This window comes from Aquarana catesbeiana, linkage group LG10 (assembly GCF_042186555.1).
Source record: "Aquarana catesbeiana isolate 2022-GZ linkage group LG10, ASM4218655v1, whole genome shotgun sequence".
Classification (NCBI taxonomy): domain Eukaryota; kingdom Metazoa; phylum Chordata; class Amphibia; order Anura; family Ranidae; genus Aquarana; species Aquarana catesbeiana.
This window is the reverse complement of record NC_133333.1, coordinates 204923736-204945998: the sequence shown is the minus strand read 5'-3', so window position 1 is coordinate 204945998 and position 22263 is coordinate 204923736. Positions and strand designations below refer to the sequence as shown.

The following is a 22263-nucleotide window of genomic DNA, read 5'->3' as shown; positions in this document are numbered from 1 at the left end:
CTTGTGTTCCTGTGTCTCCAGTGACTCCTTCTGCTCCTGTGTCTCCAGTGTCTTCAGTGATCCCTTGTACTCCTGAGTCTCAAGTGTCTCCAGCGACCCCAGCTTCTTTAATAAAACCTGCACTTCTGTGTGTCTCCAGTGACCCCTGTGCTTCTGTGTCACCAATGACTCCTGTTATAGGGTGACAGTGCTCTATTCCTGCGCTCAAATTGTGCTTCTGCAAGGTCACCCCGTCACATGAGCTTCCGAAGAAGACTAAAAAAGGTAATTTTAACACACATGAAGCGGGTATGGTCCACTGTAGTCACAATCATAAAACCCTCCCTGAGAAATGCCATGCAGCCATCACTGGAGTTTATGGTCTCTACGAAGTGGTTGCAAAGAGACTGCAGGAGATCAGCATCCCTGAATTTTATGATACACAGTACACGGCACAAAACTAAATGGCCATTAAGTTAGCATTTTTTATCTACTTTAAGTGGAAAGAATTGACAAGCATTGCAACGAAAAGGTTACTATTAAATCATATTATGTTTTATTTCTATTTACAGCATCCATTCACATTATACTGAGACCCTCTTCCAGTAAGTCCGGCTCAAACAACGTCTGTTTTTCTTGAGATACATTTAGCAGCCTCCGTCCTAAACGAAACTCAATAAACACATCAGTGACTAAGGACACAGTAAGCAGTAAACAAGATTCTCTGATTACACCAATATATTTTATTGATAAATGGGAGAGATAGCATAAGAGGCAAGATTATGGAACAAAATATACATCTAGAGCGAGCTCCAGAATGACGCAGAGCGAATGATAGGACAATTATCAGAACATTATGACCCCCAAATCTCATTAGACACAGCTTATACGCCTTTCTCCAGTTCTTTGTCAGCTTTTATTTCTGTGTATTGCATTTTTTTCCCGTTATAAACATCCTTTGCCTTCGTTCTCAGTGTTTTATGGCTTGCAGCAAAACGCGATTAGGTGTCGGTATCTTGGCATTCGCCTCCTAGGTAAAAGAGACTTCCATTAAAATGATGGTTTTCTGAACCCTGATTTGTATTTGCAGTGAGTTTACCTGCACCAGATCACATGGTATCACAGTACCACAGTACCACGTGATTTGGTGCAGTGTGTTTTTGAAAAGTAGGGCATGCACTAGCTTTGGTCCGAACCGGTGTAATTTCAGCCCATGCAAATGAATGCGCTGAAAATTGCATCACTCTGAATCACACTGGAATCGCACTAGAACATCGACCTCATTCCTGTGCGATTCAGGTGTGAACCAGCCCTGAATGCACACTCTTTAACAGTATGATCAGATTTTTGATGCTCAAAGCGGTACAATGTTTTGCATGGAAATTTGACATTTTATATTGTAGGCCTGTAATTCTTAGGAATAACACACTTAAATCTGTCCAAACAAGAGTCTAGTATACAGCCCAGGTATGATAAAGTTTGAAACATGAAATCATAAATTATAACATAATAAATAACTATAAATAATTATAACAAATAATAATATAATAAAAATGATTCAATAATGTAATCAAATCAAAAACACTGAAATTTACCCAGTTGCAGAATTGTCGCTGTCATTACTTTCAGTGTTTGATGACGAATTTCCCCACAAATCACTATCGCTAAATTCTGCAAGTGATTCTAATTTATTATCGCTGTTTTCTAGCTTCTCTAAAACTGCTTTTGACGTAAAGGGGCGCTTTTTGGTTGCTATGGACAATCACCAGTTTCCAGGCAGAAAGAACAGTATTTATAATATAAAACTGCATGCAGGACACTGGACAAAGCACTAGGGACAAAACGGAAGTGAAATAATGTGGTACAGTAATGTAATCTGTAAGATTACAGTGTACTGTATGTATTGTGTGTTTTTAAAATGTTTGAATTTGGCGCCGTGCTCCATCCCCATGCTCGCAGGGAACGGAGCCCGGCACTGCGATAGATCCGGCGGTGGACACAGCTCGCACACACAGTGGAGAGATATCGCAGGATCCTGGGGACAAAGTAAGTAACTTTGCCTGGATCATGCAATCGATCCCGAGTGTGGCTCGGGGTTACCGCTTTTGGTACTGAAAATCCACCCCGAGCCAGACTCGGGAATACCGCTAGGGGGGTTAAATCCCAAAACATTATATAGTTCCCGAAAGCAGAGGACCCAAAGAATAAACACTTGGTGGTTGCACTTAGTTTTTTTAGGTGCCCCAGGAATACACGAACAATGTCATAACATTTTTTATGCAAAAATGTATTAGTATCTAAAGAAGGACATTTTTTTTTTTTAATTTAGAAAACAATATTGAATAATATAATACAGAGAAATGTAACTCCCTCCTAATATAGTGCCCCCTTGGTATCCCCTTAATGGCAGTACTACAAATGCAGAATAGTATTATATAATAGAAAGTTGTGAGCTATTCAAAAAGAAGCATATGTATTTATTGGGATATCCAGGGGAGATATGTTCCCCAATGCGTTTCGTTGGGGTGCAACCCGCTTCATCAGGAGATGGAAAAGCACGGTAAGTCTGCAATTGTATAATACACACACATGATAAGTGATGCATAATGGTTCATTAATAATTCTTATCATAGTAATTCATTGATATTTGAAACACGGAATTTAACAAAAAAAAAATATTTTTTTTTATACCAATATATTTTTGTATTAATAATTTTAAGACATGTCTGTGTATGCCTGGGGCACCTAAAAAGTTTATCTTTAAAAAAAAAACAAATACACAAAGTATATCTAAACCTTAGATGTGTTGTTCATATACAAAACCCACTAAAATTTGGCAAGCTATCTGGTGGCTGTAATTTTTTTTTTTTTTTTACAGCACACAAACACAATAAAATGAAAGATGAGGCTGAGCTGAGTCAGTAGATAACAAATACAGTGCCTTGAAAAAGTATTCATACCCCTTGAAATTTTCCACATTTTGTCATGTTACAACCAAAATCATAAATGTATTTTATTGGGATTTAATGTGATAGGCCAACACAAAGTGGCAGCTAATTGTGAAGTGGAAGGAAAATGATAAATGTTTTTCAATTTTTTTTTTACAAATAAATGTGAGTCAATACTTTGTAGAACCAGTCAATACTTTGTAGAACCACCTTTTTCTGAAATTATAGCTGCAAGTGTTTTTGGGAATGTCTCTACCAGCTTTGCACATCTAGAGAGTGAACTTTTTGCCCATTCTTCTTTGCAAAATAGCTCAAGCTCTGTCAGATTGGATGGAGAGCATCTGTGAACAGCAATTTTCAAGTCTTGCCACAGATTCTCAATTGGATTTAGGTCTGGACTTTCTAACACATGAATATGCTTTGATCTAAGCCATTCCATTGTAGGTGAACCTCCACCCCAGTCTCAAGTCTTTTGCAGACTCTAACAGGTTTTCTTCTAAGATTGCCCTGTATGTCACTCCATCCTGTCAGGCCATCTGAGGCCATGTGACAGATGCACACTGTTGAGATCAGGAGTGCACCGCAAGGTAGTGGACCCTACGGCTGACTTCTGCGGATGGGAGTCAGGGTGGTAAAGGAAGGCAGGGCCGCTGGAACACCAACATGGATCCCACCGGGGTTAGAGCAAAAGATTCCCTAGGGTGCGTAATCTAAGAGCCAGCAGGTGTTCACCAGAGCCACTAGTGGTGAGGATGGACTGGGCTGCAACTGGCTCCAGGTTGCGACCCCCAGGGTTCCCTAGCTCACGCCCACAGTAGGCAACAGGAGGATAGGGATAGTAAGGGAATAAGCCAAGTAAGGGGGGGCGACTAGCAGACAAAGACAACAGAGTACACGCCAAAGCATCTACATTCAATAAAAAAATGGGTCCCAGGATTTGGTCTCCTCAAGAGAGGTCCAGAAACAAAGGACTGTTTCAGATCGTGAAACGCAGAGACAGCCTCGGGAGGCCAGCCTTTGGCATTCGCACCCTTCTTGGTCAAATCGATAATAGGCGCAGCAATGGAAGAGTAATTTATTATGAACTGCCTATAATAATTTGTGAAGCCAAGAAAGAGCTGTGAGGCTAGCAGGAAGGGGCCAGTTGGTAATGGCCAAGACCTTTCCGGGATCCATATGAAGACCCAAATGAGAAACAAAACATCCCAGAAACAGGACCTCAGAACATTCAAAGGAACATTTCTCCAGCTTGGCATAGAGATTATTCTCTTTAAGGTGCTCAAGTACGGTGCGGACATGGTTTCTGTGAGCAAGCAGATTTTCGGAAAAGATGAGAATGTCATCCAGATAGATGACAACAAACTGGTACAGTAGATCCCTGAAGATTTTATTGACAAAGTTCTGAAACACAGCTGGAGCATTACACAAACCAATAGGCATAACCAGGTATTCGTAATGCCCGTCCCTAGTGTTAAACGCAGTCTTCCATTCGTGACCTTCCTGTATTAGAATTAGATTGTACGCACCTCTGAGATCCAACTTGGTGAAAAAGGAAGCCCCCTTCAACCTGTCAAAAAGCTCAGATATTAGAAGTAAGGGGTATCGGTTTTTGATAGTCACTGCGTTTAAACCTCGATAGTCGATGCAGGGTCTCAGGGTATCATCCTTTTTGGCAACGAAAAGGAACCCTGCTCCTGCAGGCAATGAGGATTTCCGGATGAAACCTCTCTCCAGATTCTTGGCGACATACTTAGACATGGCCTGGTTCTCTGGAATGGACAGAGGGTAGGTACAACCCCTGGACAGAGTTGCTCCAGGGACAAGGTCAATAGCACAGTCAAAAGACCTGTTGGTAGGAAGCACCTTAGCAGACTTCTTACAGAACACATCCCGGTAATGGCTGTATGCCGCAGGAAGATCAGAAGATACGGATGTGGTAGCAATGGGAAGTCTCTCCTTGGGGGCCACCTTGAGAAGACAGGATGAGAAACACGAAGGACCCCAAGCCAGGATCTGCCCAGAGACCCAGTCCACATGTGGAGAGTGGCGCTGTTGCCAAGGAAGGCCCAATACAATGGGGGTAGAGGCCTTGGGTAGAATGAGGAACGAAATCCACTCCTGGTGGAGTATCCCTTCCGACATCCTAATAGGTAGCGTCTGGAAGCTAGTAGGGCCCCCTGGGAGCACAGTGCCATCAATTGCCGAGAGTACCAATGGTGTAGTGAGGGGAGAAAGGGTAAGCTTCATAGAAGAAGCAGTTCTCCAGTCCATAAAATTGCCGGAAGCCCCGAAGTCCAGATATGCTAGGACCGATTGGGGAGAAGTGCCTACATGGAGGAACACCAGAAGAAGAAGACAGGAAGGTGATGTTTCTGGGTCCAATACTCCACCTCCTAAATGTATTAGACCCAAGCGTTTCCCGCATGAAGCGAGCAGGAATCATGAAAATGACCCTTTCCCCTCACAATAAAGACACAAGCCCAGGGTTCTGCACCTAGCATGTTCTTCAGGAGTTAGTCTGGTCCGGCCCAGCTGCATAGGTTCCTCAGCAGGCAGAGGATGCTCCACAGGGTGACGGGGAAAGAACTCAGGCTGACTAGGGCCCAGGGATTGCTGGCGTCTTTTTTTCTAGGGACCTCTCCTGGAAACGAATGTCAGTCTGATTGCACAAGGAAATTACATTGTCCAGGGTGGCGGGGATGGCTTTTCCTGCTAATTCGTCCTTTACTCGGTCAGAGAGGCCATGTAAAAAGGTTGCGACCAGGGCCTCATTGTTCCATCTCAATTCAGCTGTGAGGATACAGAACTGAAGAGCATATTGTCCCACTGAACAAGATTCTTGGTGAAGGTGAAAAAGGGCACTAGCCACTGAAGAAACCCAAGCTGGCTCCTCAAAGATGTTCCGAAAAAGCTTCAAGAAGTCGGACAGGCTGGAAACCAATCGATCATTCTTCTCCCACAGGGGGGTAGCCCAGGCTAAAGCTTCACCGGAGAAGAGGGAAATGATATAGGCTACCTTAGCCCAATCAGACAGAAAGTTTTGAGGCTGGAGCTCAAAATGAATGGTGCATTGGCTGAGGAAGCCCCTCCAGGCTTCGGAGTCCCCAGAGAAACGGGACGGAGCTGGGAGTAATAATGAATGTGTGGCTGCGACTGGTGCGACATTTGCAGCTGCTGATTGTACTCGAGGCTGCAGGTTCGTGGTTCCCAAGGAGGCCTGGAGCTGCTTGAAGCGGGAAGCCAGATCTTGAAGGAATTGCATCATCTGAGTCTGATTAGATTCCTGGGTCCGGAGTCTGCGAACTATGCCCTGCAATGGATCGGCTGCAGGAAGTGGCATGTCAGCTGGGTCCATGGCGCTGAGCAAACTGTTAGGCCACCTGAGGCCAGGTGACAGATGCACACTGTTGGAATCAGGAGTGCACCGCAAGGTAGTGGACCCTACGGCTGACTGCTGCGGATGGGAGTCAGGGTGGTAAAGGAAGGCAGGGCCGCTGGAACACCAACACGGATCCCACCGGGGTTAGAGCGTAAGATTCCCTAGGGCGTGGAGTCCAAGAGCCAGCAGGTGTTTACCAGAGCCTCTAGTGGTGAGGATGGACTGGGCTGCAACTGGCTCCAGGTCGTGACCCCCAGGGTTCCCTAGCTCACGCCCACAGTAGGCAACAGGAGGATAGGGATAGTAAGGGAATAAGCCAAGGTCGGGACGACTAGCAGACAAAGACAACAGAGTACACGCCAAAGTTTCAGGGTCACAGGCAAACAGGGATAGTCGGGGACACGCCAAAAGGTCAGGGTCACGAGCAGACAGGAATAGTCGAGAACACACCAAGATCGGTAACAGAGATAAACGCAGTGCACATGGCAAGCAGGAAACAGGAAGCCAAACACACAATATTGATCAGCAGGGTTGGCCTGCAGTGCACAGGTTAATATAGTGTTCTCTGATAGGAGCTGGGGTGGAGCCATGCTTAGAAGAGAGATTATAAAAGCAGTCCAGTGAGAGTTGCTGGTCTCTAGAGATGAACCCATGGTGAGAGGTAAGCTGACAGACAAACTCTATTACATAACCATGACACATCCATTCTCCCATCAACTCTGACCAGCTTCCCTGTCCCTGCTGAAGAAAAGCATTCCCACAACATGATGCTGCAACCACCATGTTTCACGGTGGGTGTGGTGTGTTCAGGATGATGTGCAGTGTTAGTTCTCTGCCACACATACAGTGCCTTGAAAAAGTATTCATACCCCTTGAAAATTTTCCACATTTTGTCATGTTACATCCAAAAACGTAAATGTATTTTATTGGGATTTTATGTGATAGACCAACACAAAGTGGCACATGATTGTGAAAATGATAAATGGTTTTCCAATTTTTTTACAAATAAATATCTGAAAAGTGTGGTGTGCATTTGTATTCAGCCCCCTTTACTCTGATACCCCTAATTAAAATCTAGTGGAACCATGTTTTAGGGATGCTTTTATTTAGCAGAGACAAGGAAGTTGGTCAGAGTTGATGGGAAGATGGACGGAGCCAAATACATGGCAATCTTATGCCACGTACACACGGCCGGACTTCCTGACATAAAAAGCCCGATGGGAGCTTTTGGTCGGACATTCCGACCTTGTGTATGCCCCATTGGACTTTTTCTGTTGGCATTTTCGACGGACTCAGATATAGAACATGTTCTAAATCTTTCCGTCGGAAATGCCGACGGAGTTTAGCCCGTTGGCAAGTCCGCTCGTGTGTACACGGCATTAGAGTAAAACCTGTTTGTCTGCAAAAGACTTGAGACTGGGGCAGAAGTTCACCTTCCAGCAGGACAACTGCCCTAAACATACAGTCTGAGCTACAATGGAATGGTTTAGATCAAAGCATATTCATGTGTTAGAATGGCCCAGTCAAAGTCCAGACCTAAATCCAATTGAGAATCTGTGGCAAGACTTTGAAAATTGCTGTTCACAGACACTCTCCATCTGACAGAGCTTGAGCTATTTTACAAAGAAAAATGGGCAAAAATTTCACTCTCTAGATGTGAAAAGCTGGTAGAGACATCCCCAAAAAAGATTTGCAGCTGAAATTGCAGTGAAAGGTGGTTCTACAAAGTATTAACTCAGGGGGGCTGAATACAAATGCACGCCACACTTTTCACATATTTATTTGTAAAAAAACTTTGAAAACCATTTATCATTTTTCCTTCCACTTCACAATTATGTGCCACTTTGTGTTGGTCTATCACATAAAATCCCTCAAAAATACATTTGTTTTTTTTGTAACATGACAAAATGTGGAAAATTTCAAGGGGTATGAATACTTTTCAAGGCATTGTATGTCAAAATCTGAAAAAAAAGGGTTGTATATGGGATGTTCTAGGTGCCGGAGCAAACAACAGAAAGTCATATGTTTAAAATCACACAACTTTTTTGTACACACATTAAAATAATAATAAACAAAAAACAAGTTAAAATTGTTACTGGGTTGCAAATTTTTGTAACTCAGTAACAATTTTTTAACCATTTTCATTTATTAACCTCCCTGGCGGTATTACTGAGTGTGGCTCGGGGTGAATTTTCAGTACCAAAAGTGGCAACTCCAAGCCACACTCTGAGCCACACATGTATAGCTTACTTACCTTGTCCCCAGGATGCTGCGATGTCTCCCTGGTGTGTGTACGAGCTGTGTCCTCCGCTCGATCTATCACAGTGCCGGGCTGCGTTCTCTGCAAGCGTTGTGACGCACGGGGACGGAGAACGGCGCCAAATTCAAAAAGTGAAAAACACACAATACATACAGTACACTGTAATCTTACAGATTACATTACTGTATCAAATTATTTCACATCCCTTTTGTCCCAAGTGCTTTGTCCAGTGTCCTGCATGCACTTTTTTATATTATATATACTGTTCTTTCTGCCTGGAAACTGGAGATTGTCCATAGCAACCAAAAAGTGTCCCTTTACATCAAAAGTGGTTTTAGACCAGCTAGAAAACAGCAATAATAAATTAGAACACTTGCAGAATTTAGCGATAGTGATTTGTGGTGAAATCCATCATCAAACACTGAAAAGTAATGACAGCGACAATTCTGCAAATGAGCAAATTTCAGTGTTTTTGATTTGATTACATTATTGAATGCATTTTTTTATTATTATTATATTATTTGTTATAATTATTTATAGTTAAAGCAGATGATGGCCGGACGGTGGTTCAGTTATCCTGACTGGGCGTCATATGACGTCCAGCAGGATAACATGCCGCCGCGCGCCCTGCGGGGGCGCGCATCGTGGTGATCAGTGGAGCGGTGTATCAGCCTGACACACCGCTACACCGACCCTGGTAAAGAGCCTCTGGCGGAGGCTCTTTACCACGTGATTAGCCATGTCCAATTACGGCTGATCACGCTGTCAATAGGAAGAGCCGTTGATCGGCTTTTCCTCTCTCGCGTCTGACAGACGCGAGTAGAGGAGAGCCGATCGGCGGTTCTCCTGACAGGGGGGGTCTGCGCTGATTTATTATCAGCGCAGCCCCCCCTCAGATCACCACACTGGACCACCAGGGATCGCCACTAGGACCACCAGGAAAGGGGCAACATGTGGATGGCCAGGTATGTACCCCATGGCCATCCACATGTGCCCAATCTGTGCCAATCAGTGCCCACAAATGGGCACTGATTGGCACCATTATGTTTCAGATCTGCCCAGCAATGCCATCAATAAGGTTTATCAGTGCCACCAATCAGTGTGTTCAGTGCCACCTGTCATTGCCCATCGGTAGCACCTGTCAGTGCCCATCTGTGCCCATCAGTGCCCATCAGTGCCCACCTATCAGTGCCCATCAGTGCCACCCATCATTGCCACCCATAAGTACCCATCAGTGCCACCCATATGTACCAATCAATGCCACCTACGAGTGCCCATCAGTGCCGCCTATGAGTGCCTATTGGTGCCACCTATGAGTGCCCATCAGTCTCGCATACCAGTGCCACCTATCAGTGCCCATCAATGCCACCTGTCAGTGCCCATCAGTGCCGCCTATCAGTGCCCATCATCAGTGTCCATCAGTGCCACCTCGTCAGTGTCACCTCATTGGTGCCACCTCATCGGTGTCCATCAGTGCCACCTATCAGTGCCCATCATCAGTGCCCGTCAGTGCCACCTCATCAGTGCCACCTCATTGGTGCCACCTCATCGGTGCCCATCAGTGCCGCCGTATCAGTGCCCATCAGTGCAGCCATATCAGTGCCCGTCATTGAAGAAGAAAACATACTTATTTACAAAAAAATTTAACAGAAACAAAGAAAAAAATAAAAACCGCAGAGGTGATCAAATACCACCAATAGAAAGCTCTATTTGTGGGAACAAAATGATAAAAAATTGTTTGGGTACAGTGTAGCATGACCGCGCAATTGTCATTCAAATTGCGACAGCGCTGAAAGCTGAAAATTGGCCTGGGTGGGAAGGTGTCTAAGTGCCTGGTATTGAAGTGGCTAAACATATGACTTGGTGCATTTTTACCAGCATGCCCCGACACAATTTAACCCACGGCAACATGCTACAGCGCATAACAATATACCGCTGTGAACAAAAAACACGTGATACATTTTAACAATGCGCAAAAAGTGCACGTGCCTTATGTGCGCCTTAACACACACCTGCTGGTATGAATGAGCCCTAAATTTAAGTGAAAGATGTTTTTTTCTACAGCTGCAGTCACATAACTTTCCTATAATAAAGAGTGTCCCACGTCCTGTAGGCTGATGGAAATCTTCTCTCCAGTGATGCCCGGTCCTCTTCATACTGCTATGAGGATTCTGTGAAAACAATGCAAGGACTTTCACCAATGGAGGCGAGAACAGAAAGGGGCAGGCATCCGTTGGCACCTTCTTCAATGCACTGAAATTTTTGACCTGAAGATATTATCCCTCACTGTGCTGGAAGTTGAGCACTGTGAAGAAGACCAGGCATCATTGGGAAAAGATTCTACAGGGATCATCAGCCTACAGGACACGGGACATATTTTATTACGGTTAAGTTATTAGACTGCAACTTTACCGACTCTGGCTTATAATACTATTTAGCGTTATTAGTTCCTTGTGGCACAATAGTCCTATGTCTCAAAGATGTTCACAAACCTGCAGCCTCTGACAATTACTCTCCATAGTGCAGGCAGATTCTAATTAGCACCTTTGGATATTTTGGGGGATTTTTCTAATTTTCTGAGCACTATTCAGCTTTTAATAAGCCGCACTGTCTTAAGCTTTAACACCGTTGATATTATAACTGGTGGTCATATGTCATTTTGGGTATGTATAGTCATTTCATTTCATTCTCACTAGTCTCCTAGACAGGCTTGAACTGTTAGGGAGAGACTGTCGCTGTCAGAGGTGCTAAAACTATTTATCACTTCAGTTCCATTTCAATAAAATTATAAGTTTGCATAAATCATTTCCTGACTTGTTACATTATAAAATATTATATCAGTATCAATTTCATTTTGGCATCTCCACCTGCTGTTATTAAAAAGCCATCCTTGAGCTGCACTCGGTGACTTTGCCTAGGCTGAAATAATGTCATCAGTCTGTTGCCGTCATATCCGATGGACAGTCTCACCTGCTGAATGCCACCTATGTAAGTGAATGGGGCCTAGCTGCAACAGCCCCTCAACCTCCTACATTGAACAGGGTTTTGGTGCAGGATTTTAGGGGATAAAATAGGCAGTGAGGTGCCTCCTCCCTGCCTGTCAAATGTCCTCTAAATAACAATCCAATGTGAATCGCTCTTCAGAGGGCTACTGCAAGTGTAAAGTAGTCAACTAGCCCTAAGGCTCCATTCACATCTCTGCAGACGCGATGGAATGCTCAAGTTTTTGTACGTCGTATTAAAGGAAGCCCATTCATTTCAATGGGCTGCCCTAAACACAAAAGAAGTGCATGGCCCTCTCTTAAAAAATTGTGCCGCAACAAAATGCATGGTACTTTGTTACCATGTGTGTTTGTGCAGGCAGATTGGCACAAAAGCACATGCATTAGCTAGGTGCATGGGGTGCCCAGCATCCCCCCCCCTCCTTAGCACAGCACCCATGGCATGTCCCCCTTCTGACCCCCCGTCCTGGCTCCGGGCACCAGAATTTACATGATTGTGTCATCTCTGAGCCGACATCTCAGTCCAGGAAATAGATGGTGACCGTGGATGTTGCCTCAACAAAGATAGTTCCGGTCCTTCTGGTTCAGGACCAGGTTGTGTTGTCACTGCGATGGAGGTCAAGAACCTGGCTCTGCAGTCAGGCAGGGGTGACTGGATCACAAGATTGTTTGAACAAGAGGATGAAGCCCACTGACAATAAAACAGTTGACATGCATGTATTTTAAGTATATATTTAGTCATTTAGCCCTGGAAGATTTCCACTAGTTCAGGAGGCCTTTAAACCATTTGCTAACAGTGCCGTTGTTTGCCATTTTTGTGCACACATGATAAAATATTCATTTTAGGTCTGAAGATTAGTTCAGGCCCCTAAACTTGTATTTTATTCTGAAAGCAGAGACCCTGGAGAATAAAATGGTGGTAGTTGCAATTTTTTTTTATGTCAAATGATATTGGTGGAACAGTTTATCAAATGCAAATTTTCAGTTAAAATATGCTACAGTTAAATTTATTGCACCCAAATGCACGATATAGCCCAGCTTTTTGGTAAAATATAAAAGATGAGGTTAGTAAATAGATCACATGATAGATACAAACTAATTTATGATACTTTTATATCTGCTCTAACAAAACATAATTTGATCAGTGTTCTCTATGTTTGTACCCTGGGTTTTGATTTCTTCCCTACATAAATCGATCATATCACGTAAATCGGGAGGAAGCACATCTTATTATGTGCTCAGGAGCACCTAGATGTGGTGAACTACGGGATCCGCCTATGGTGTGAAAAAAACACTATTGATTTACCTTGTATGATCAATTCTTTTTTCTGCCACAACATGGATCAATCAAAACCCTCATTATCTGTTGCTCAATGGAGGCTGCTATACCCAGAAGTGGTGGAAGAGGAGGCAAATCTACATTCACTCCCATTGTTTGTTTTGGAATGAGAGCTTATATACTTTTCAATGTACTGGAATTGTGAACACCCAGCTTTCCCAGGTGACATCACCTGCACCTTCCAGAGACCTCAAAAGCCAAGACCAAGGTAATTATATATTTTTTTATTTGTTTTTTTTGTTTTTTTTTTGCTTTTTGACCAGGCTTTTTTTTCATAGGCATTGAAAGGCAATATGACTTTGGGGGATAAAGAGCTTTCAGTAAAGCAGACCTTGCATTTTCAATGAGGGTCCAGTTTAAATACGCCCCCCCAAAAGAAAAATCACACACCCTCTAATTAATAATATAATATTTTTTTTAAATACACCCTTAAAAAAACACACTCTATATAAAAAAAAAAAAAAGAGAAGTAGAAAGTAGACCTTTTTTTCAAGCAGGTTAGTGGGCGAAATTAGGAGTTAACGCGTCAGCAAAATTTTAGCTGTAATCACTCCACACCTCCCCATGTATAGGGAGCGAGCAGCAATACCCCCCCCCCAAAAAAAAAAAGAATAACATTTTTATACGTTGCCATCTACATTCACAATGGGTATAAAAATACCCAAAGTGACCCATGGGAAGTGCATCCAAATAATTGGATCCCAGTTGCAGGTGTGCTTGTACCATAACTGCGTTCTTCCTAACATTATGAGACACCATTATTAAATGGTCCTTTTAAGCTGATGCATCTCCTTTAGTTTGCTGACATACATAACTGCATGCTGTATAATGAAGACGATGTCCTGAATATGAAATTGTGGCAAGACATAGTGACGTATACCTTCCAGGCTGAATTATTCTAGAAGCATTCATCATACCGTCTGGATAAATCAGTGTCTGCATTTTTCAGAGCAACCAATCAGATCTAAGCTGTGTGTTTTTTTTCAGGCGTACCTGTTAAAAAAATATAACAGTTTTAGGTCAATGCTATTTTATTTTTACATTTATACATTTTATTTATTTTTTGTTTATATATATTGTTATACATTGTATATATATATTTTTAGCTTTTTTTTTTTTAAGTAATATATTCGTAAAAATTGTATACTTGTATATTGTTTTATATGTATGTATTGTATATTGTTTTTAATTTGTATATTGCTAAACATTGTTAAAGCGGGAGTCCGGCGACCAATCTTTTTTTTTTCTTAGGTCATTGAGACACTTTGCTAACCCCAAAATAATACTCACAGTTTGGGTGTAATATTTCCGCCTCTGTCTGTTTTCGTACTGAAAAATAACTTAAAAAATGTGATGCTGGCTGTTTCCATCTTGCTTGTGGACATGTGAAGCCCACAAGCATTGATTTCCTGGATGCAGTGAATGCTGTTCATTCACAGCTTGTTCACGCGCATGATCGTTGTTTCCGCACTGAATCTTGGGAAGCCTGACACTAAGCTCCCAGGAGACAGTGCGGCGCCGTGGAAAGGCAATAAACACGCCTACTCCCATGGGAGGAGAGACAGGAAGTGCCACAATAAAGTACAATATAAAGGTAATTACAGCGGTAAAAAACATTTTGTGCGGCATTTGAACATCTATGCAATTAACTGAAGGGGGTAAGATTAAGTTAAAAATTTGAGTGGAACCCCGCTTTAATAGTGTTATCTCAAGCAATGTTATTAGTCCTGTCCAGTTTTCGCTGTGGACTACAGAACAACCCCTCCCCTCCTTCTATGTCAATTCCATGAAAATGAGTAGAGGAATAGATTTTCTGTAGTGGTTTTAACACATTTCCTGTCCTAGGGTGTCAATGTTGCTCCTCCATAGATACAGAGCAGAGAGTGAGCTTGGAAAAGGAAGTGTGTTACTACCAGGCTCACCAGGTGAAAATAAATCTTAAAAAGCCATAAATAAAACGAATGCAGCTACCGCATCCAACATTTGTTAAACTGCAATATATTATATTTCTTTTTAGATATGCTTTATAGTGGTTGTAAAGGCAGAATGTTTTTTTTACCTTCATGCCTTCTAATCATGAAGGTAAAAGACCTTCTGCATTCAGCCCTCCCTAAATACATACCTAAATAATAAATAAAAGAACAGGGTCAAAGTTCACACTAAGAACATGTGATGGAAAACTACCACGTAAAGTGGATCAAGCAACCGTCTCACCCAATGGGGTGGGGTCCCACAACAACTGTAACTATATACAGTACTTCTAAGACAAAACCGAGGGTCAAAAGGAGATCCCTCAAACAAGTCGTTGTAAATGAGAACTAACTGCGGTATTATTAGAAAAATGAAAAAACGTTATTTATTAATTTACAAAAATACAACAGACTGCCGGCCAATTGACCAACAACCCTCCAAACTACCAATCTCTAAAATAGTTGGACGACGTCGCAAAAATAATATCGCACACAACTGGGCCCAGTACCACTCATACACATACATGGCGTCCTGACAAAGCACATGATTACGTGCGAAACACATCGACGTATGCAGCACCTGTGGGCCCGGACCTGCCTACACTGCCCATGCCGGCAAAGTAAACACACCACCTTTGACTAGTCCATGTAGGACACGGCACACAGCACGAGAGTGAATGCGCTGCTGGAGCATGCCAAGTTTGGACTGAGTCCTGTCTTGTGATTTTCTCGGTGTGGGAATGGAGAAGAAAACAGGATTCTAAAGCTATCGAGTACCATCTAACTTCACGGGAGTGACTTACTATGGGGGCACTCCGAGGGGGGGAGGAGTCAGAAGGGCCGGCCGGGGTACCCAGAAGAGGAGGAATCGGGACTGCTCTGTACAAAATCATTACACAGAGCAGGTAAGGATGACATGTTTGTTACTTTAATATTAAAAAAAAATTAAAACCCGAAGCTTTACAATCACTTTAACCTCCGACTTGCTTCTGTGCTCAAGTTCCATCACCATTTGGCCAGCTATGGCTTCCTTTTAGGGCCCATTCACATCTCTCGATGTGATTCAATAATGCACATTTCTGGAAAGCATATTAATATATGTTACATGTGATAGTGCTTTGCAGTGCCATTCCCTTTGAAAGCCACCTCAACATGCTAAGGCAATGCATCTCTAATGCACATGTTGCAATGCACCACAACACACATGGTAATACACTACTAAGCATTGTGGTGCACTGTACTGCCAAAATTGGTGCATAGCCATTATTATGGATGTTTTGGTGCATTGCCAGCCTTTTCTTTTGAATGGGCTGCCTGAATACCATGCACACGCTCCATGAAGTGCTAAAAAAGTGTTAAATAAACAACCCTTGTTTGGGGCAAATTTATCAAGCAGTGAATCCAACATTCAGCAAACATTCACTGCAGGAGAATCTTCCATGTCCATGTGCTTTAATTGACAATGATTGATTTTCCACTGAGAATGAGCTCGGTTTGGTGAAAACTTGGTCCAAGCCCAGTTCGGCAGAACCTTTAGGAAGCTGTCACATGACTGCATCTCAATGACATTGATCAAATATGGAAACATAGCCATACTAGGTCAATGATGTCACTAGCACCCCCCGCCCCTTTGTGTACATGAAGCTTTGGGGTGGGGAACACCCTGGCCACAGCTGATTGAGCCTAAGGGGAACCAATCAAGTGACAGAGCCCAGTTTATTCCGTTTCTCCTCCAGAGAATGTTTGCTGAAGGTCACATTTCACTACTTTTATGTTGGTGGCAACTTTTTTCTACCAAACCAGTCCAAGTTTTTACAGAACTTGTTTCAGAGTAGATTTGGTTTAACTAAATATTTGTTTATGAGATAATTATCCTTGCTCTGTAAACACTTAATAAACTGATAATTTAATCTTCATCTCTTCTTAATGAGTTTTTTATTGGAATGATTGTTGTCTGGCAAAATGGCACATTACTAATCTCTTTGTGTGAAAACTGAAAACTTCATTTCATTCACAGATCATTCTTTTCAATTAACCCCCAAAGAGATTAGATTCCTCCGCAATCCAGGAGGTGTTTTCACTGTCATGATGTCACAATTATGGGTCGGTTTGCAATTAAGAAGAAATTGAGCATGCTGCGTCTAGAGAATACCGTCATGGAACTTTGAAACAATTTTTTGGTTAACCACTTCAGATCCCACACCCCTAGCAAGAGCAAATTCTACTTTTCTGCTGTAGGCAGATTTATGCATTTCATATGACATTAAAATTGAGATTCTGGCATGTTCATGCTTGCTTCATTTGTTGATCGATCTCATTAAAGATAGCAGCAAGGGTGTGTGATCCCCTGGTCCAGCACGTGTCCTCCTGATTTCTTTTGCCTTTTCTCCTCTTACCTTCCCTCTACTTTTTTCTTTCTATAGTTCTTTTCATTTCCCAGCTTTCATTTTCTTTTTTTTCTCAATCTATGCCCATGCTTTGGTTACAATGACGTACACCACAGACATGCACTATTATTTTATTCCCCTTTGGCTGAAGGTCAACTTCAAACCATGGGCACTAGGGGTTGTAGTAGATAGTGTTTGGCTTGCACCCCATAATCTTACAATGTAGTGTTTTGTAAATCCAGACTACATATGTTGCTTCATTCCTCATATGGAACAAATACATTGCCCACTATCTTGTAAATAGGAAGTGAACAGAGTCCCCCAGCAATATATAGTGTTTCAGGTACTAATGTTGAACATCAGCATTCAGCACATCTGCCCTGACCAAAGTGACCATTAGAAAGCACAGAAGCAATAATGGAGCACCAAACCCATAGTAGGTATCCAAATATGTTTTATTAAAACAGATTCATTCCAAACACGCTGTCAATGCATTTCAGAGCATGGCTGTAGCAGCTGCTGAGGAGCCTACCTGTGCACATAGTATTTTTTATTCATTCCACCACTTATGCCCAGAGTTCAACTCCAATTCTCATTAACAAATGTCAAGCTCAAGAAGAGGGCACCTTCTGACCCCTAAAATGCATTTAAAGTTTGTTTGGAACAGATCAATATGCACAGGGTTAGGGGGGAACATTTCCTCCGTGTTCCCCTACCCAGGGCCGGACTTTCCATTGGGTTTGACGGGGCTCAATCCCATGGGCCCCGCCCGTCCCGCCTGTTCCGAAAGCCACAGAGAGCCGCCGAGAGCAGCCAAAAGCCACCAAGAGCCTCCGAAAGCCGCCGAGAGCATCCGATAGCCGCCGAGAGCCTCTGAGAGTGGACGAAAGCCAGCTCTGTATCTCGGCGGCGCCATTTTTAAACTGAAAGGCTGCAATGAGAAAGCAGCAATGACACTGGAGCAAGGCTACACTGACAAGTCTGCAAATGACACTGGGGCAAGGCTACACTGACAACAAGTCTGCAAATGACACTGGGGCAAGGCTACACTGACACTGACAAGGCTGCAATGACACTGACAAGGCTGCAGATGGACACTGATGAGGCTGCATTGATGGGCATTTAAATGTAAGTTTTTCTCCTTAACCACTTGATATCCGCGCTACCTCCCGGGACCTGAATTCCTGGGAGGCCGTCATATGACGGCCTCCCCTGTGCACGTGCTGACAGCTGATCACATGATCAAAACAAAAGCTCTGTGATCGTTTTTTTTTTCTCCTCGCGCTGACAGTACGAGGAGAAAAAAAAGCCGATCACCGGCTCAGCAGCAAGGGACATCGGTCCCGAAGAGGAGGAGGCAATAATGCCTCAATTGTGCCACCAGTACCCCCTGCCAGTGCCATCTGACATTGCCACCTGACAGTGCCCATAGTGCCCACCAGTGCCACGTATCAATGCCCATGAGTGCCACCTATCAATGCCTACAAGTGCCACCTATCAATGCCCACAAGTGCCACCTATCAATGCCCACCAGTGGTGCCAATCAGTGCCACCTAGCAGTGTTGCCTATCAATGTACCAGATCAGTGCCCATTATTGCCACCAATCAGTGCCCATCACTGCCACCCATCAGTGCCCATCACTGCCACCTATCAGTGCCCATCAGTGCCGCCTCATCAGCGTACATCAATGAAGGAGAAAAATTACCCTTTTTAAAATTTTATAACAAAATATAAAAAAAAAAAAAAAATTTTTTTTAAATTCGGCCTTTTTAAATTTTTTTAACAAAAAATAAAAACCGCAGAGGTGATCAAATACCACCAAAAGAAAGCTCTATTTGTGGGGAAAAAAATGATAAACATTTCATTTGGGTACAGTGTTGTATGACCACGCAATTGTCATTCAAAGTGCGTCAGCGCTGAAAGCTGAAAATTGGTCTGGATAGGAGGGGGGTTTAAGTGCCCTGTAAGCAAGTGGTTAAACTTCCCTCCTAAACTTGGAGTGCGTGTTATACCATAGTTGCCAACATTGAAAAAAAAAATGTGTTTTTGGCCGTACAATAATTAGGGGGCGGGGCATTAGTTTGTAGGCGTGGCTTAGCAAAAAATTTATAAGTGCGGCGGGCGTGGCTTACGCGAAAAGTGGACGTGGCTTCCGTGAAAGTGGGCGTGACTTAAATTGGCGTGGCTCAAGAGGGTGTGGTTAGAGTCTGAGATGAATGAGGGATGGAGAGGGAAAGGGGGAGAAGGAAAGGGGGATAAGGAAAGGTGGAGACAGGAATGACGGGACAGCAGCCCCAGATCCTACACAATAGAAATATGTGTATTCTAGAAAGTTTAACAATCAGCAGATAAAGATACTCCAAACGCCTGGTGTTAACGCTTCAATCATCCCGGCACCATGGTTGTTATGGTGTCAGGATGATTGAAGCGCATTATTTCTATTATTACATTGTAATATAAAATTAAATCATTCAACTCACCATAATGCCGAATCAGTGGGATCCCTGAGCGTGTCACTAGCCACGTCCCCTGCCACCAGTAGAGTCTGTCCTTGCATCAGGTGCCCATGGCAGAGTCTGTCCTTGCATCAGGTGCCCCCGGCAGAGTCTGTACTTGCATCAGGTGCCCCCGGCAGAGTCTGTCCTTGCATCAGGTGCCCCCGCCAGAGTCTGTCCTTGCATCAGGTGCCCCTGGCAGAGTCTGTCCTTGCATCAGGTGCCCCCGCCAGAGTCTGTCCTTGCATCAGGTGCCCCCGCCAGAGTCTGTATAGACCCCCTCAGTGCAGACCCCCTCCATCAGTGCAGATCCCCTCCATCAGTGCAGACCCCCCCTCTATTAGTGCAGACCCCCCCTCTATTATTGCAGCCCCCCTCTATTAATGCAGCCCCCCCTCAGTGCAGCCCCCCTCTATTAGTGCAGCCCCCCTTCAGTGCAGCCCCCCTCTATTAGTGCAGCCCCCCCTCAGTGCAGCCCCCCCTCTATTAGTGCAGACCCCCCCTCAGTGCAGCCCCCCTCTATTAGTGCAGCTCCCCCTCAGTGCAGCCCCCCTCTATTAGTGCAGCCCCCCTCAGTGCAGCCCCCCTCAGTGCAGCCCCCCTCTATTAGTGCAGCCCCCCCTCAGTGCAGACCCCCCTCAGTGCAGCCCCCCTCTATTAGTGCAGACCCCCCTCAGTGCAGCCCCCCCCTCAGTGCAGCCCCCCTCAATTAGTGCAGACCCCCCCTCAGTGCAGCCCCCCCCCTCAGTTAGTGCAGCCCCCCCCTAAGTGCAGCCCCCCCTCAATGCAGCCCGGCCCCCGCTCAGTGCAGGAGCGGCCGGTGTTCTGCCGAGAAAGTTCCCCTCGGCAATGGAGGACCCCCTGTACTGCGCAGGCGCAGCGCTTGCGCAGTACGGGGCTGGGGAACTTTCAGCAAGACACGGCGACAGCGCCGTGTCTTCTGCTTGTATCAGTGGAGAGGGGAGGGGCCGTGCAGCTAAAGAAGCCGCTTCATTGGCTGCACGGATCGAGCCCCCTTCCTCTCTCCACCCAACACTAGGGGAAGATAGAGCGGCGGCGCCGGCCGCCATTTTGCTGGAGCCCGCTGCTCCAAAAACAAAAAAAACAACATTCCCGATTTACCTTATGGAAAATCCCGATTCGGGACAGCCTCCAATCGGGACGAGGGTCCCAAAATCGGGATTGTCCCGGGAAAATCGGGACTGTTGGCAACTATGGTTATACGCTGATAAATACGATAATTATCATTTTATCCATTTTTATTGCTTTTATTAATCGTGGACCCAGTACGAATACCAGTACAGTATCCCCCACTTATACGCTTATATATTATCTACTTTTGTGAGTAGCCATTTGGCTGTTTTGTCTTATCCAATTAAACTGAAGTTCTTTAATACTGCACTGAGTCTGGCGCACCTTGTCCTTTTCTATTTCTGTTTTAAAGAGCTGTGCACATGTATAGAAGGGTAGGGCCCAAAAGTGACTCAAGCCCAGGGGCCTCCACCACCCTAAGTCCTGCCCTGCCCCTACCCATTGGGCTTCAAGTGTGGGTCACATAGGAGGCCTAACCCTGGGGTGGGTTCTTCTGGGTTACACTAGACACTTTGACCCTTCACTGCCTTACACATGGGGTATCTTTACTTGAACAAATGATTGAACTCTAGTAAACGCTCTTGTTAATATACACACCACCATGGTCACTGATGCATTTAGGAGGGACATGCTGAGCCAATGCCCTCTACACCTGTCCAGCATATCTTTGTTACAGTACCTCACTCCCAGTAACGGTATGGGGCCCCAGGCGCCCAGCCATGCACCTAGAGTGGAATCCATGCATATACTTCTTTAACTCTTCCGTATCTGTGCACAGACTGAGGACCTCTACGGTACTGATCTGATCCCATTGTTATGGGAGGCAGACTGCTCATGGAGAGAGTGCCGACAACATCTCCTCCTGCCAAAGGCTATCCCACCATGTACACACTTATGACAGGCTGCTAGAGAAATCTTCATTACCCTTGGTAACCACTGTGTCTTCACAATGCATTAGCTCTTGTATTGTTGTCTTCACACCTCAGTGTATCTCAACTGACCCAACTTTGAACTATGTGTGCCGTTTACCTGCCTTATACCTCTTTAGTAACTTCAGACTAGGCAAGGACAAAGTTTCAAAAAATGTACTGGAAACTTGCAGCATAGAACACAGTGCACAGTCTCTTCCTAACAGCCCTAATCCCTAACTCAAACTTTGTAGCTGCCCCAGCATACAGCACATAAAAAAGTCAATTATGGCAGATTTCCAGAACTGGCGTCTTTGGGCTATTTGTAGATTTCAGTGCTCCCGTATTCTGTAGAAGACTCTTTATCCATGGGTGCTCTGACTTCAAGCAGTAGGCTGTTGCCAGTAATGACAACATGTCCTGCATTATGCGCACTCTGGTTAGGACCCCGGTCCCATTGTAATACATCACAGGACCGGTGAGTCGGACCCAAGAAAGCCCAC

The 22263-nt window shown here is 44.3% G+C and overlaps 1 long non-coding RNA gene across 1 annotated transcript in view; it reads right to left on the bottom strand.

Moving 5' to 3' along the window:
• Nucleotides 1-699: 699 nt before the first annotated feature.
• The window catches only part of LOC141110106 (uncharacterized), a 45045-nt gene continuing 23481 nt past the window's right edge, over nt 700-22263 (bottom strand). The window contains exons 2-3 of the long non-coding RNA XR_012236242.1: nt 13788-13900; nt 700-1009 (exon numbers count right to left, since the gene is read on the bottom strand). This is a non-coding gene — a long non-coding RNA (uncharacterized lncRNA). The remainder of the gene's footprint in view (nt 1010-13787; nt 13901-22263) is intronic.